This window comes from Lepisosteus platostomus, chromosome 8, assembly GCF_059453375.1.
Source record: "Lepisosteus platostomus isolate fLepPlt1 chromosome 8, fLepPlt1.hap1, whole genome shotgun sequence".
NCBI lineage: Eukaryota > Metazoa > Chordata > Actinopteri > Semionotiformes > Lepisosteidae > Lepisosteus > Lepisosteus platostomus.
Genome location: NC_142618.1, coordinates 24,436,992 through 24,449,570, shown reverse-complemented (window position 1 = coordinate 24,449,570; position 12,579 = coordinate 24,436,992). Strand labels below are relative to the sequence as shown.

At 36.3% G+C, this 12,579-nt stretch overlaps 1 protein-coding gene across 2 annotated transcripts in view; it reads right to left on the bottom strand.

Annotated features, from left to right (window-relative positions):
* Nucleotides 1–12,579, bottom strand: part of xylb (xylulokinase homolog (H. influenzae)) — a 128,697-nt gene that overhangs the window by 29,281 nt on the left and 86,837 nt on the right. The gene's annotated exons all lie outside the window — the stretch shown is intronic.

Here is a 12,579-nt window from a genome sequence, read left to right as displayed (position 1 = left end):
TTATCAAAGCTGTCATCAATGCACTTGAAGAGAATTTTAAAGAAGGTTTTGCTGGAAAGGAGTGTGATTCCTCACAAGATATCACAGTAGCAGAGGTCCCTTGTCTTTGGCAGTCTAAAACCCATATACAGGAATGGATGTTGGTAAGTACCCCTTGCAGTCATGTTAGTATGACAAGGAGGTCCCAAGATGGTGATACTGTCAAACAGACATACCATATATTCATTGACTGCAAATGAAGGAGATTCGCCATGGTGCAAACGGTCAACAGTGACCACACATGTTGACAGCTAAGGTTAAATTAAAGTTGCAGGTTACACATACCAAATTCCAATTAAGTTCCCAAGTAAGCCTTCTCCAAAAATGTTTAATACTCAAATAGAATGCCATTGTCTTTTCTAGGGCTTGTGATGTTGTTAGTGTCTCCATATGGTTCCTACTCTAACTACTAGTTCCTCTCCTGGGCCAACCTACCACAGAGGCTTTCAAGTGTTTATGGTTTCATTTGCTTTAAAACAGGTTTTCAGGCAGCCACAGAGTGAAATCACTTTGTACTTGTACCTTGTTATACTTCTTTATACGTATGATAATTAGTAAGATTTATCATTGTAATTTTGTAATTTTGTTGCTGCCCACTGTCTACTGGATTATGCTGTCTCCCTATGAACCTGTAGTGGAATAAGCAATAAATAAATAGATTTATGTGTTCTATATTGTTTTGATTTTTAGTTACTTTAGACTGTGCTTTTACAGCATACTGTATTATTCATCTTGATAATTTATGTTGTTTTGATTATTATAATATATTACATAAAAGTGGCTCATTTTGCTATGTATATTATTTTATAGTTCTAAGTGGTGAATGCAGGTTGCTTTTGATTAACGTGTAACATTAAAATTATTGTTATTATTAATGCATATTTTCTGTAGTTTCCTATGGGTTTATAATGTTCCATTATATACAGTATAAAACATTTTAATTATAAACAATAAGCCAACTTTGATAAATATACAGTATCTGTGATTAACAACTATTTTTCATTACATTATATATATATTAATCATTAAAATTAGTACAGTAAGGTTTGAACATTCCTGTATTTGACTTTCACAGATTTGATTATTCGTGAAAGAAGGTCAGTGAGATTGAGTTGGGCTAAGATTAAAAAAATATATAGTACATTTTCAATAAATAATCATGGGTGGTAAAGGTTTTGTTGACATGAACATAAGCTAGGAGAAAGAGCAGCTGGATGGATTTGAGATGAATTAACAGACGAGGACCATGACAAGCTTGTGAGAAGTGCCAAAGAAGATTAAACCGAGGTTGAAGAGGATGTAGAGCAAGATAGTTGAGACATTCACAAGTTTAATGAAGTGCTTCAATTTGCAAAAGTAATGATGGATAAGTTTACAGAATACAATCCTTCAATGGAACTGAGTCTCAGGATCGCTCACATTGCACCTGTACCTAGAAATGTATAAGGAAATACAACAGGAAAAAAGCTGCCTATTACAATGCTCTTTCATGACAGAATTACTGTATGGGTTTTGTCTCTGCAAAACACCATAAACTATGCCCTCTTCCATAGCTTCGCTGTTAGCCTTGCAGTCACTGCCAACCTTAACTCATGTACGGTCTGGTTCCTTTGACTTTGATCCAAACCACTTGCCACTAGATCCAGATGAAGAAGCCCTTCCAGAAGTACTTTAACACCCTTTCATCATGCTGTACATTATTCATTATTGTCTTGATCAGCCATCCTACTGTACAAAAATAATTATCTTTATCATCACTTCATCACGGTTTTGCAGATTTGGGTAAGTTTTACATTGATAGTATTTATTTTAGTTTATAAGTACATTATAAACTTAATGGTGTTGAGACACTACTTATTAATAATTATTAACTCCTAGTTCTTTACCTGGATATTGAAGTATTTTTTTAAATTAGGCCACATGTATCAAAAATAACCAAATACTATGCATGAAAACATTCCAGTTTCTGAATGTTAGCTGGAAATGTGAACTCCTCTATGCTTGTTAAGTGTCTCTTTCCCTGTCTCTTTTCAAGGAAATTATAGTCTTGGCAGGTTAGCTGGCCACGTTTAGGAACAGATGTGGCCACTATGTGGCTCTGAAACTGGTCTGTTTTGTGGGGGTCACAAGCTGTGCCTGTCATTACTCTGTGCTATACATCGCACTCTGAGGACTAGTTGTGCTTATCACAGGAAGGTTGCTAGCGACAGGCATGTGACAAGAATTCTTCTGATGAAAATCAGATACCTGCTTATGCATTCTAATAGATTCGACAAATTTCATCTTCTATCATTTTAATTGTACAAGACAATTCCTTAAGTTTTATTATTAAAAACCACTGACTCAAATGCAAAATGTTAATGGAACCTGGACATACAATATTAGTATTGCCTGAGGAAATCAAAATACAAAATACAAAAAAATGAAATATGTCAGTAGTCAGAACTTCTTTGATCACACATACTTTGTTCTTTTTCAGAAGGAACAAAATGCCATGTTAGTGAACTGTGCAGTGTATATACAATTACATAATACATATAAAGTAGAGTTCAGTTCTTCCTATTTCTAGTGAACTATGTTTTCTTCTCAGTGGATCACAATACATTCAGTTCAATGCGATGCAGTACAGTTTCCCATAAACTTCTGGATACATTTTCAGTGTGTCTATTGGTTCCAAAAAGGTATTGAACTTTTGGAGTAAAATTAGAATGCATAGAGGTGTGATTTTGATCCAAACCCCTGGATAAACATTCTGCCAACCAGAAGGCCTGGGATACAGAAAGCATTTGACCTTATTTGAGAAAGATATCTTTCATAGCAGCTTTACATTATCTATAATGCTGTAACACAATTTTCTTCATGACAAAAACCTCATGAAGAAAAAAGGTTGATATCCTGGACATTGCTACTTTGAGTCTGATTGATGTCACTACCCAGCTGTGACTTGGTGGTCAGTTCATCAGTGAGTCCTACAACTTGTTGCTCATTCTGGCAACCCACTGAAGCTAAGCAGGTGTGAGCCTGGTCAGTACCTGGATGGGAGACCTCCTGGGAAAAACTAAGGTTGCTGCTGGAAGAGGTGTTAGTGGGGCCAGCAGGGGGCGCTCACCCTGTGGTCCACGTGGGTCCTAATGCCCCAGTATAGTGATGGGGACACTATACTGTAAACAGGTGCCGTCCTTCGGATGAGACGTAAAACCGAGGTCCTGACTCTCTGTGGTCATTAAAAATCCCAGGGCGTTTCTCGAAAAGAGTAGGGGTGTAACCCCGGCGTCCTGGCCAAATTTCCCATTGGCCTTAACCAATCATGGCCTCCTAATAATCCCCATCTATGAATTGGCTTCATTACTCTCTGCTCTCCTCCCCACTAATAGCTGATGTGTGGTGAGCGTTCTGGCGCACTATGGCTGCCGTCGCATCATCCAGGTGGATGCTGCACATTGGTGGTGGTGGAGGGGAGACCCCATTACCTGTAAAGCGCTTTGAGTGGAGTGTCCAGAAAAGCGCTATATAAGTGTAAGCAATTATTATTATTATTATTATTATTCTCCTGGATGGTGACATGGAGCCTTCAACATGTAAAATAACAGACTGTATGGCTTGTGGGTACATCAGAGGAACATGTCCATGGAACTTATTTGCTCCAAAGTGGGAACAGGACTTACAGGCTGCTGGACCATGATGTAAAATGGTTTTGTACATAAAGCAAGGGCCATTTTTTATCCTGTGGATTTATTACAAAGAATAATAAAATATTTTACACCTACTGTATACTGTATGACTGTAGCAGACCTAAATAATCATTGAAAAAACTTTTTAAAAAATTGTACTATGCTTACAGCAGCCAATGTTACTGTTGCTCACATAATTTTTATTAAATTCAGTAATTGTGACCTTCGTATCTAAATGTGGGGACTGTCAAGTGTTTTATTATCATTATTCTTATCTGCCATGGTTAACAAGAATTATTCCTGAAAAAATAAACAAAATAATTTAAATTCACTGCAAATTACAGACAGATCCACCCCTGTCGTCACCAGAAACTGACATGAGCAAGTGTGTATGTAATTGCAGTGAATTGGTTCGGTAACTAAACATTAAAAAAATATAACAAAATGAATAATTGGCCAGTATTACCCCGCACTTTGTAAAAGATAATGTGTGTATAGATTTATTTTCATATGAGCACCATTCAAGGTTATAATACTACTGAAGAGCAGCAATAATTATGGGTTGTAATGAAGCATACAATTTGCTTTGAATTGTGGGTATGAATACGAACTCTTCATCAAGTTACAACTCTACAGCAAACAGATATGTACAGTAATATGTTGTCATGCCGTCCCGGGCATAGTGCCTTTAAGAGGTAGTGTGCCAGAATGTGAGCAGAAGAGGGACGGTGTATGGGGGGAGAGAGCATGATCCATCTAGCTGCAGACCTCTGGGTGGTGAGCGTGCAGTGGAGATGAGATGAGGGTGCCACCAATGCTGCACAGTATGACAGAGAGGCACAGATAATAGTACAGAGATTGTACATCAGCAGCTGCAAGGCACAGCCTAGGGTGTAAGTGTGAGACATCAGAGGTTGTGTGTTGAGTCTCAAGTTGTACTAAGAAGAGACTCAGTGTTGTTAGTGCAAGAATGTGTGGGGGGGTCCTTGTTAGTCCAAGCGCTGACAGGGCAGAGCGGAAGCCCATACCCCTGGTGCAGTGTGTAATAGTAAGGGAGCAGAAGGCTCCAGCTTAAGAGTGAGGGAACAGGAGGCTCCAGCTATGGTGGCTGGGAACAGGGAGGCTCCTAGTGAAATAGTGACATCAGAGTTGAAGGTGAAGCTTGTCGGGCCCAGGAAACCGCGAATGAAGGACTTGGTAAGGTGAGGGACCTCAACCCGAATCTCAGAGGAGGTTGAATGGGACTAGTGAGTCGGAGAGTTGGAGTTGGCCTGAGAGTCCGAGAGCCGGGGGCCCAGAGGTCTCTGACTATGTGAGCCATGCAACCTGTTGCCCCAGTGAGGGGGCTGAGTTCAGCACCCCTGTTGGAAAAAAGTGTGTGTTAAGATTATATGAAGATTAGAAAGTGTGTGTTAAAAGAGTGAGTGCACACTTAGCAGAGAAAACGTTGGCCAGCAGACCTAAAGGGGCATGTCCGGAGCGTGCCTGTTCATGCCCCAGTGGAGGCCACTCCACCTGTGGCATCACAATATATACTGTATATTTACAGATTTACTGATATACTGTATGTTAGTATGTTCCCCATATGTTTTCCAACAGTATTTTTATATATAAACTTTAATAATGGAATGGAATGGACAGGAAACTATCTTTACAAGATAGTTATGTAAAATATTGGCACAAACTATTATATTAATTCGTTGAATAAGTTAACTCTTAGTGAAAAATATGGCCTGGAATTGTCTGGAATTGATTAAGTGTTACACCATAAATATTGTTATGAAAGAGGGGAGTGTTTAAATTAAATATAAGGAGGTTATTAAATTATATGTAAACATCAAATAAGAATCAGGTCCTGACATCATCTTACTGTGGAAGTAATTTATACACAGTAGATTAATAATTTCACCCCCTACTGTCAGACATTACTAACTGTTAGTATTCTGTTAGTGTGTATTCTTTTATCCTCCAGCACATCTTCACAACTGAATAATAATCATTTCCAAACCCTGACAAATATTTGTTTAATAAATAACACTAACACACAACATTTACATTATGCACAGATTCTCTGAGTTTCAGAGCGCTGTTTTCTGCCAAGATATGGTATCCGGAAATCTCCCTTTATACTCCAAACTATAAACACCAACAACATCAATAAGAAAAAAAATGTCCTAATAAACAAAATACATCCCATCCATGATTACTTCTCTCTAAACAGATGCTCATACTTTGAAAGAATGAGACACAATTTTCCAATTTTAACAATGCACCACTAAAACTAGGGCAGGTAGTTTTAGCCTGTGTACTCCACAGTAAATGAAATTAGAATTTCCAAATGAATAAGACAGCAGATCTCTTCTATAATAAAGTCCAATACTCTTTCTGTGCTTAGATTACCTGCACATAATCCAGTTTAAAATCTGATTCAAAAAAGAACTTTTTCCACAAGCTTCTGGTTCTGATCATGAGAGATGATGACTATGTTCTTCTTCCTCTCTTGTTCTTCTTTGTATGTCTGTTCCTGTATATATATGCTATGGTCCATTTGTATTGAGACTGGTTTCATGACCTGACTAAGAATGCACCTGTCATTGTTGAATATGTATTCTTTAATATGCCTAATGTGTCTTAATGATTTAACAGTGAAGTTAATTAACCTAAGTAAATTATTAGAAACACTACAATGATTCATTGATTTCATTACATCACTTGTCTCCCAAGGACAAGACAATGCCCAGTATTTCAAAACTTCAAAATAGGATAATCAATCTTCAAATTAGCTAACCCTGCTGAAACATTATGAATAAGCATTTGGAAAAATCCAACACAATAACAAAACTTTTATGAAGCAATGAGGAACAATTCTCTCTAGTAAGGTATTTTGCCATTTCTTTGTATCAGTAATTATGTAGAAAGGACAATGTACTTTATAAAATGTACTCATCTTCATATACTGTATACTGCATGAAAGAATAATTAAATAAATATTCAAAATATATATGTAAGGAAGAATATTGTAAATGCATTTTCCATTTTGAGTTATATACTAATCATTAAATAATCCTTATACGCATTGCTAGTCTGTGATACTAGCAGTCAGCAGACCCTCTATTAATCAGCTATGTTGAGTAAATGTTAATCTGTGCTATAAATGTAATCTGTAGTATGTGTGTTCAATAAAATTTTAGTGCACCTGCTGCAAGAAAGATTTTGATATTCTCCTGATAAGGTTTGGGAATTTTTGAGAAGTGAGAAATGTCGTTTGATACTCAGTATATGACGTATCACTGTATCATACTGTATGTGTTACATATTGTATATGCTATGTATCTTTACCTGCTCACTTCATATGTTTAAGATATATTTTAGTATTCACAAAGGCACTGAAATGCATTTGAATATGTTAATACACTGTAAAAATATATTCCTCTTCACTAATGGTAAAACCTGTCATCTAAATAGAACGTTCATTGAGACCAAAACACATGCAGACCTAATGATTTCAAAACCACAAACAACTTTCTAATGCATCAACGCTGCTTACATACACATATTATGACTCCATTGACCTTTAATTTGAGTCAAATAACCTGTCTCTTCAATAAATGTTGAGTCACACTGAATCTGCCTGGCATTTTTAAGCCAGGTTAATCTAACATGATTGTTTTTCATTTTGTTGTTCAAATTATAACATGGTGTCATCCAACATTATGCCAAGAGGGTCACTCTGACATCTTTATTTAAAATATTATTTCATTCAACTTTGAAGATAAACACTATCTGTACCCCTATGCCTGACCTATGTTAAATCAGCTTGCATTAATTAAAACAAGTATGTTATACTATGGAACTTCAAATATTTTAATTGATTATATTCAGTCAAGCCCTGAAGCTCTGAAATGCTATAGATAATAATATATAACATAATAAAAGACTAGATGTTTTTCAGAGAATGTTGAAATATTTTTTTTAAGTTCATGTTAAGTCACTACGAATATACTGTAGGTGGTGGAAAAGGTCATTTTCAGCCCCTCATGATTTTCTCTTCTGGTTGGCTAATGTGTTTTATGGACTTAGTGGAAATTATTAGATCAGGAGTGTTAAAATCATTTAACATTGTGATTTAGTCTCACTCCTATCAAGACATGCCTAAAATAATTGAAATAATAGGCACAGCCATTACATACTATTTTTTTGAATGCTTATTTTGACAAATTACCTCCTTTTAAAAATCGACTATTTAAAGTTTTCCAAAACTTATTCAATACCCTCTGAGCATGGGGCATCTCTTACTAACAATTATTTAAAATACCCTTTATGTGATTATGGTCTCATTTTATCTTCTAAGCTCTTATTCCTGTTGAGGTGGTGGTAACAGACTGAGCAGGGCAGACCAGACTTCCCTTTCCCCAGCAATGGTCTCCAGCACCTCCTCGGGGATTCCCAGATGCCCCCAGGCAAGCCGAGAGATATGATCTCCCAGGTATTTCCCAGTGGGCCGTGCCCTGTACCCCTCCAGCATGAGGCACTCATGCCCGAGCTACCTCAACTTTCTCCTCCTGATCCAGAGGAGCAATATCTCTACTCCAAGCTCCTCCGAGATAGAAGAGCGCCTCACGCTGTCACAAAGAGTAATCCCCAAAGACCTATGGAGAAACCTCACTTGCACCACTTATACCCATGATCTCATTCTTTTGGTCACTACCCAGAGCTCAAGGATGGGGACGGGGACAATAATGTATTTATTGTTCATTTTGTTCATCTCTGCTCTGTTGAAAAGAATATTGATGGAACATCTTGTTCACGATTCTTCTCGAGCAGCTGTATACACCCACCCTGTCCCATACAAATGTTTTTGTATGAAAGTTTCAAGTTCAATATTTACAACTTATTCTTGCAAAATTATCAGTGAATGTTTTTTTCTGTATTCACAGACCAAACTTGCGTATTCGCAAGCTGTGCAGTTAAGAGTGTAAATGCTTGTAGATCCGCTACACATCACCTGCATCGCTTCAACAAGGCACAGCTTGGTTAATAAAGAGTAAGCATGTTTATGTTGAAGTGCATTTTCTGCCAGGAAAGCATTAGATGTATATTGTGTGTAGAGATGTTAGGACAGTAATGCCTGTGTTATGCTGTAAAATAAAAGGAACATAAAAAAAAACCTTCACGATTCCCTACAAGTTATCATACTCTCGGTTCTTCACTGTCTTAAGGAAAAGGATAACAGCAGGAGCAGGGGAGCGAGTTGGTTGAGTGGGAAGGGAGTGAGTACATTTCATTTACTTTGTTGCTACTCTGCTGTAATAAACTTTATTACAATACAGTAGAGCTGCATTTATAATAAAAACAAGATGTAAAAAGTAGAGAAAATTGACTAATAATGGAAAAAATAACTTTTACAGTATAAGCCGTAATATCTTGATGGTGATATAATTATGTATACATATTATATATACAGTATCATAACAGTAATATAATTATATATATAATATATTACTATATACAGTATATATAAGATATTACTATCAAAATCCTTCACAAGCCATACAACCAAACCCTATTTTCCCCATTAGGTATTAATTCCCGCATTTATGAATACGCCACACCTTTGTAAATTTTCCACTTGCGTAGACGTCAAGGTTCCCAACCCTCACAAATACAAGGTTTACTATATTTTAATACTCTCTTTTCTTCACATCATAGCCACTTTTCTTGTGTGTTTGCTTATTTAGTGACTTTAGTGAACATTTAGTATACTCCTCAATTTAACATCATGTCATCAAAAAGTGTGGCCAGTGCTCCAAGGTGTTACAAAAGCAAAGAAAAAAAGGAAAACACTTCCTGGCTGCAGAACTATTACATATTTTTGTCTTCTTAACAGCCGTACTAAGTTAAATAGGTCAGTTATCAAACATAAACATACAACAGTGTTTGTATGTTGGAAATCCAGTCCTTTTCATACAACATTGAGTAATATCTGACAAATGTCTAGATTTCTGGAGTGAATCATGGGAAGTGTAACATGGATACAATAATATCAATAAGGACACCTGCATTTTAAGTGAACTATGTATGCAGACAACATGAATATCCCAGATGATGTCTCTGACACCATCTTCCACATGGGCCAAATAAATGGACTTGAACCACACTAGCCAGACCCAGCCTGTAGATGTTTGATATCTTTATATTAGATAATAGAAATCCTATGCAAAGTTAGGCAGAATGTCTCATTGTACTATATACACTGCAAATGAGTAGTAAAGTACCTTCTGATTATGTTAGAAATGTCCTTAAACAGGTTAGAAAGGACATTATCTTACTGCTAACTGGCACAGAGCCTGGCACTTTTTGTCATCTTTCATCAATTCCGAATGTCAGGGAACAGCTCTTTTTAAAAAAAATAAATGTTGATCACACCCTTTATATAATAACTGGATACCCCTTATTATGATTTCCACCACTGTTTACTTCATATAGCATTAAACAACTATTTTTCAGGATGATACATAGATCATTTCCAAACATTTTAATTTCTGGATGCTTGTGCTGTATGCAAATCAGTTTTAGGTCACAAAATAAAACAAAAATTTAAAGTCAAAACCATGGTACTAGCCTTTTCTCTTCTTGTGGGCATTACACTTGCCAGCAGTTTATACAAAAAGATTCCCTGGAAAAGTAAACAAGATCACTGCACTGAACATCCCTGAAAAAATCAAGAAGATTCCTTAGCCCTGCAGAAATGCCCTAATAATAATGTAGGTTAGAGTGGTTTTCCATTTTATCTGTAAACATCTTTCATCTGCCATACTGTGAGGAGTAAATCCAATCACTCTGTCGAACAATTCTTTCTTCAACTCAGTGAACATTTTTTTTTTCTGTCTCATCAAATAAAGTAAGCCCACTACTGAGGATTTGAAAGGTTTGGTTATTTTAACCTCTATAAAAACATGGCAGGCTGCATAAAGAGGGTCATTCTGTTCTACCTGCTTGCTTGGTTCCTAGTAGGGCATTCTTCCAGGACCCTCTCCAGCCTGCTTTTTGAAAGATTCACATGGAGAAACATGTGAGAAAACATGGAGAGATGTTTAGATAGCTTGGTTTCAGTATTCACAATCTTTAACATAATGTGCTTTTATTCTTCGATCTGAATACAATTCTGCTTACGTACTTTTTATATCCTCTCATCCTCATTTCCTTGTTTTGTATTTTTTACTATTTGAGCTGCAATAGTCATTTTCTTTTAGGATTTTGAATACCCAGATTTGTATTTATCACAGGCTAAACTGACTGAGTAAATTTTAGTAAACTGACTGACTGAGTAAATTTGACCTTATAGAAACAATTACAAATACTGTATACTGTATATGAAAACAGTGTATTCTTTTACTCGCTCTAAATTACAGAAAATTGTCCATAAACTTCACAAAAGATTTACTTGAAGGGTGGCTGGAAGAATGACACAATTGCTTGAAAGAAAATGCACTGAAAAAGGCAACCAGTAGGTGTAGAACCAATCAGATGACAAGATGCATGTTGTAAAGCATCTCTTCATTTAACAAAAATTGATTTTCTTTAAAAAAACATGATTACATTCACTGCCTACAATACCTGTGCTGCTAAAATGTAAGAGAGCTAAACTGTAAATTGTCCAAACATACATATTTTGACATGTTGGTGAACAGAAATATCTCATATGAATGCTGAGTGTCTATTGGACGTGGCATCCTTATTGAGTTAAGTCTTGTTACATTTTAGCTTACCATTTGACATGATGTCTTCATTAGTTTATGTCCAGTTGAATGTTGACAAGATAACGTTATAGTGGAGGAATTTTATATCAGAGTTGACGCAGCTTTGGAAACACTGTTCATCAAATGTTTAGAAGCAATAACTCATCTAATAGCCTATGACAAGAAAGAATTTTTCATCCCTTTGAAAAAATTGCAGATTTTCCCCTAGAGACACCAGGCCTTTCCCTTATTTGCTCTTATTGTATCCACACTGCAAAATAAATAATGTAAAGACATTAAAATTGGTACTGAGTATAAGGAAAATGAAGAGTATTTGACTGGGTGTTAATGAATATGACAAAATGTGACTGTGTTTAGGCCTTTGTCTGTCAGGTAAAGATGATACCTTGCTTTATTTTTAATAAATAATATTACAGAAGAGAGTCTCAACAATATCCCTTGAGGCTGAGTTTATAGGGGCTTCTGACAAGAGCCTTTACAATATAATTAGGTTTAAGAAACTGCATACAAATGATTAATTGGACGCACGATGAATAGTTAACATTATACATTAATCATTAAAAAGCTGCATTTTTTACTCCATCCTCCCTGCAATTTACTGATTACTACACATGCTTATGCATTTTAATTCTCTGTCTTCTCTTAAATATTTCCATACCACTACTGTGATTAGATAAAACCATGAGGACATAAAGAAGTCTGCAAAGGAGAAGAGGCTATACAGCCCATTTAGCTCTTTTGATTTTCAGTAGCTAATTGATCCAATGGTCTCATCCAGCTGTATCTTGAAACAGCCAGGGTATTGGCTTTAATAGCATGGCTGGGTAACGTCTTGTTCTCCTCCTATTTGCTGTTTCTCATGCACTTTCCTTTAGTTTTCATTTGTGTCCTCTAGTTCATGTATCACGACATTCATGAGGTTGACTGTGTCAATGTCTTTGACGATTTTCAATACTTGCATCATCTCTACTCTTTATTTTCTCTGTTCTAGACTAAAAAAAAATCGGTTCTTCTCATCTGTCAGAGTGAGACATTTCTTTGAGCTCAGGAATGTACTGTACCTCTTCACTCTTTACCTGACTGACTGCAGAACAGCAGTATTTTTTGCA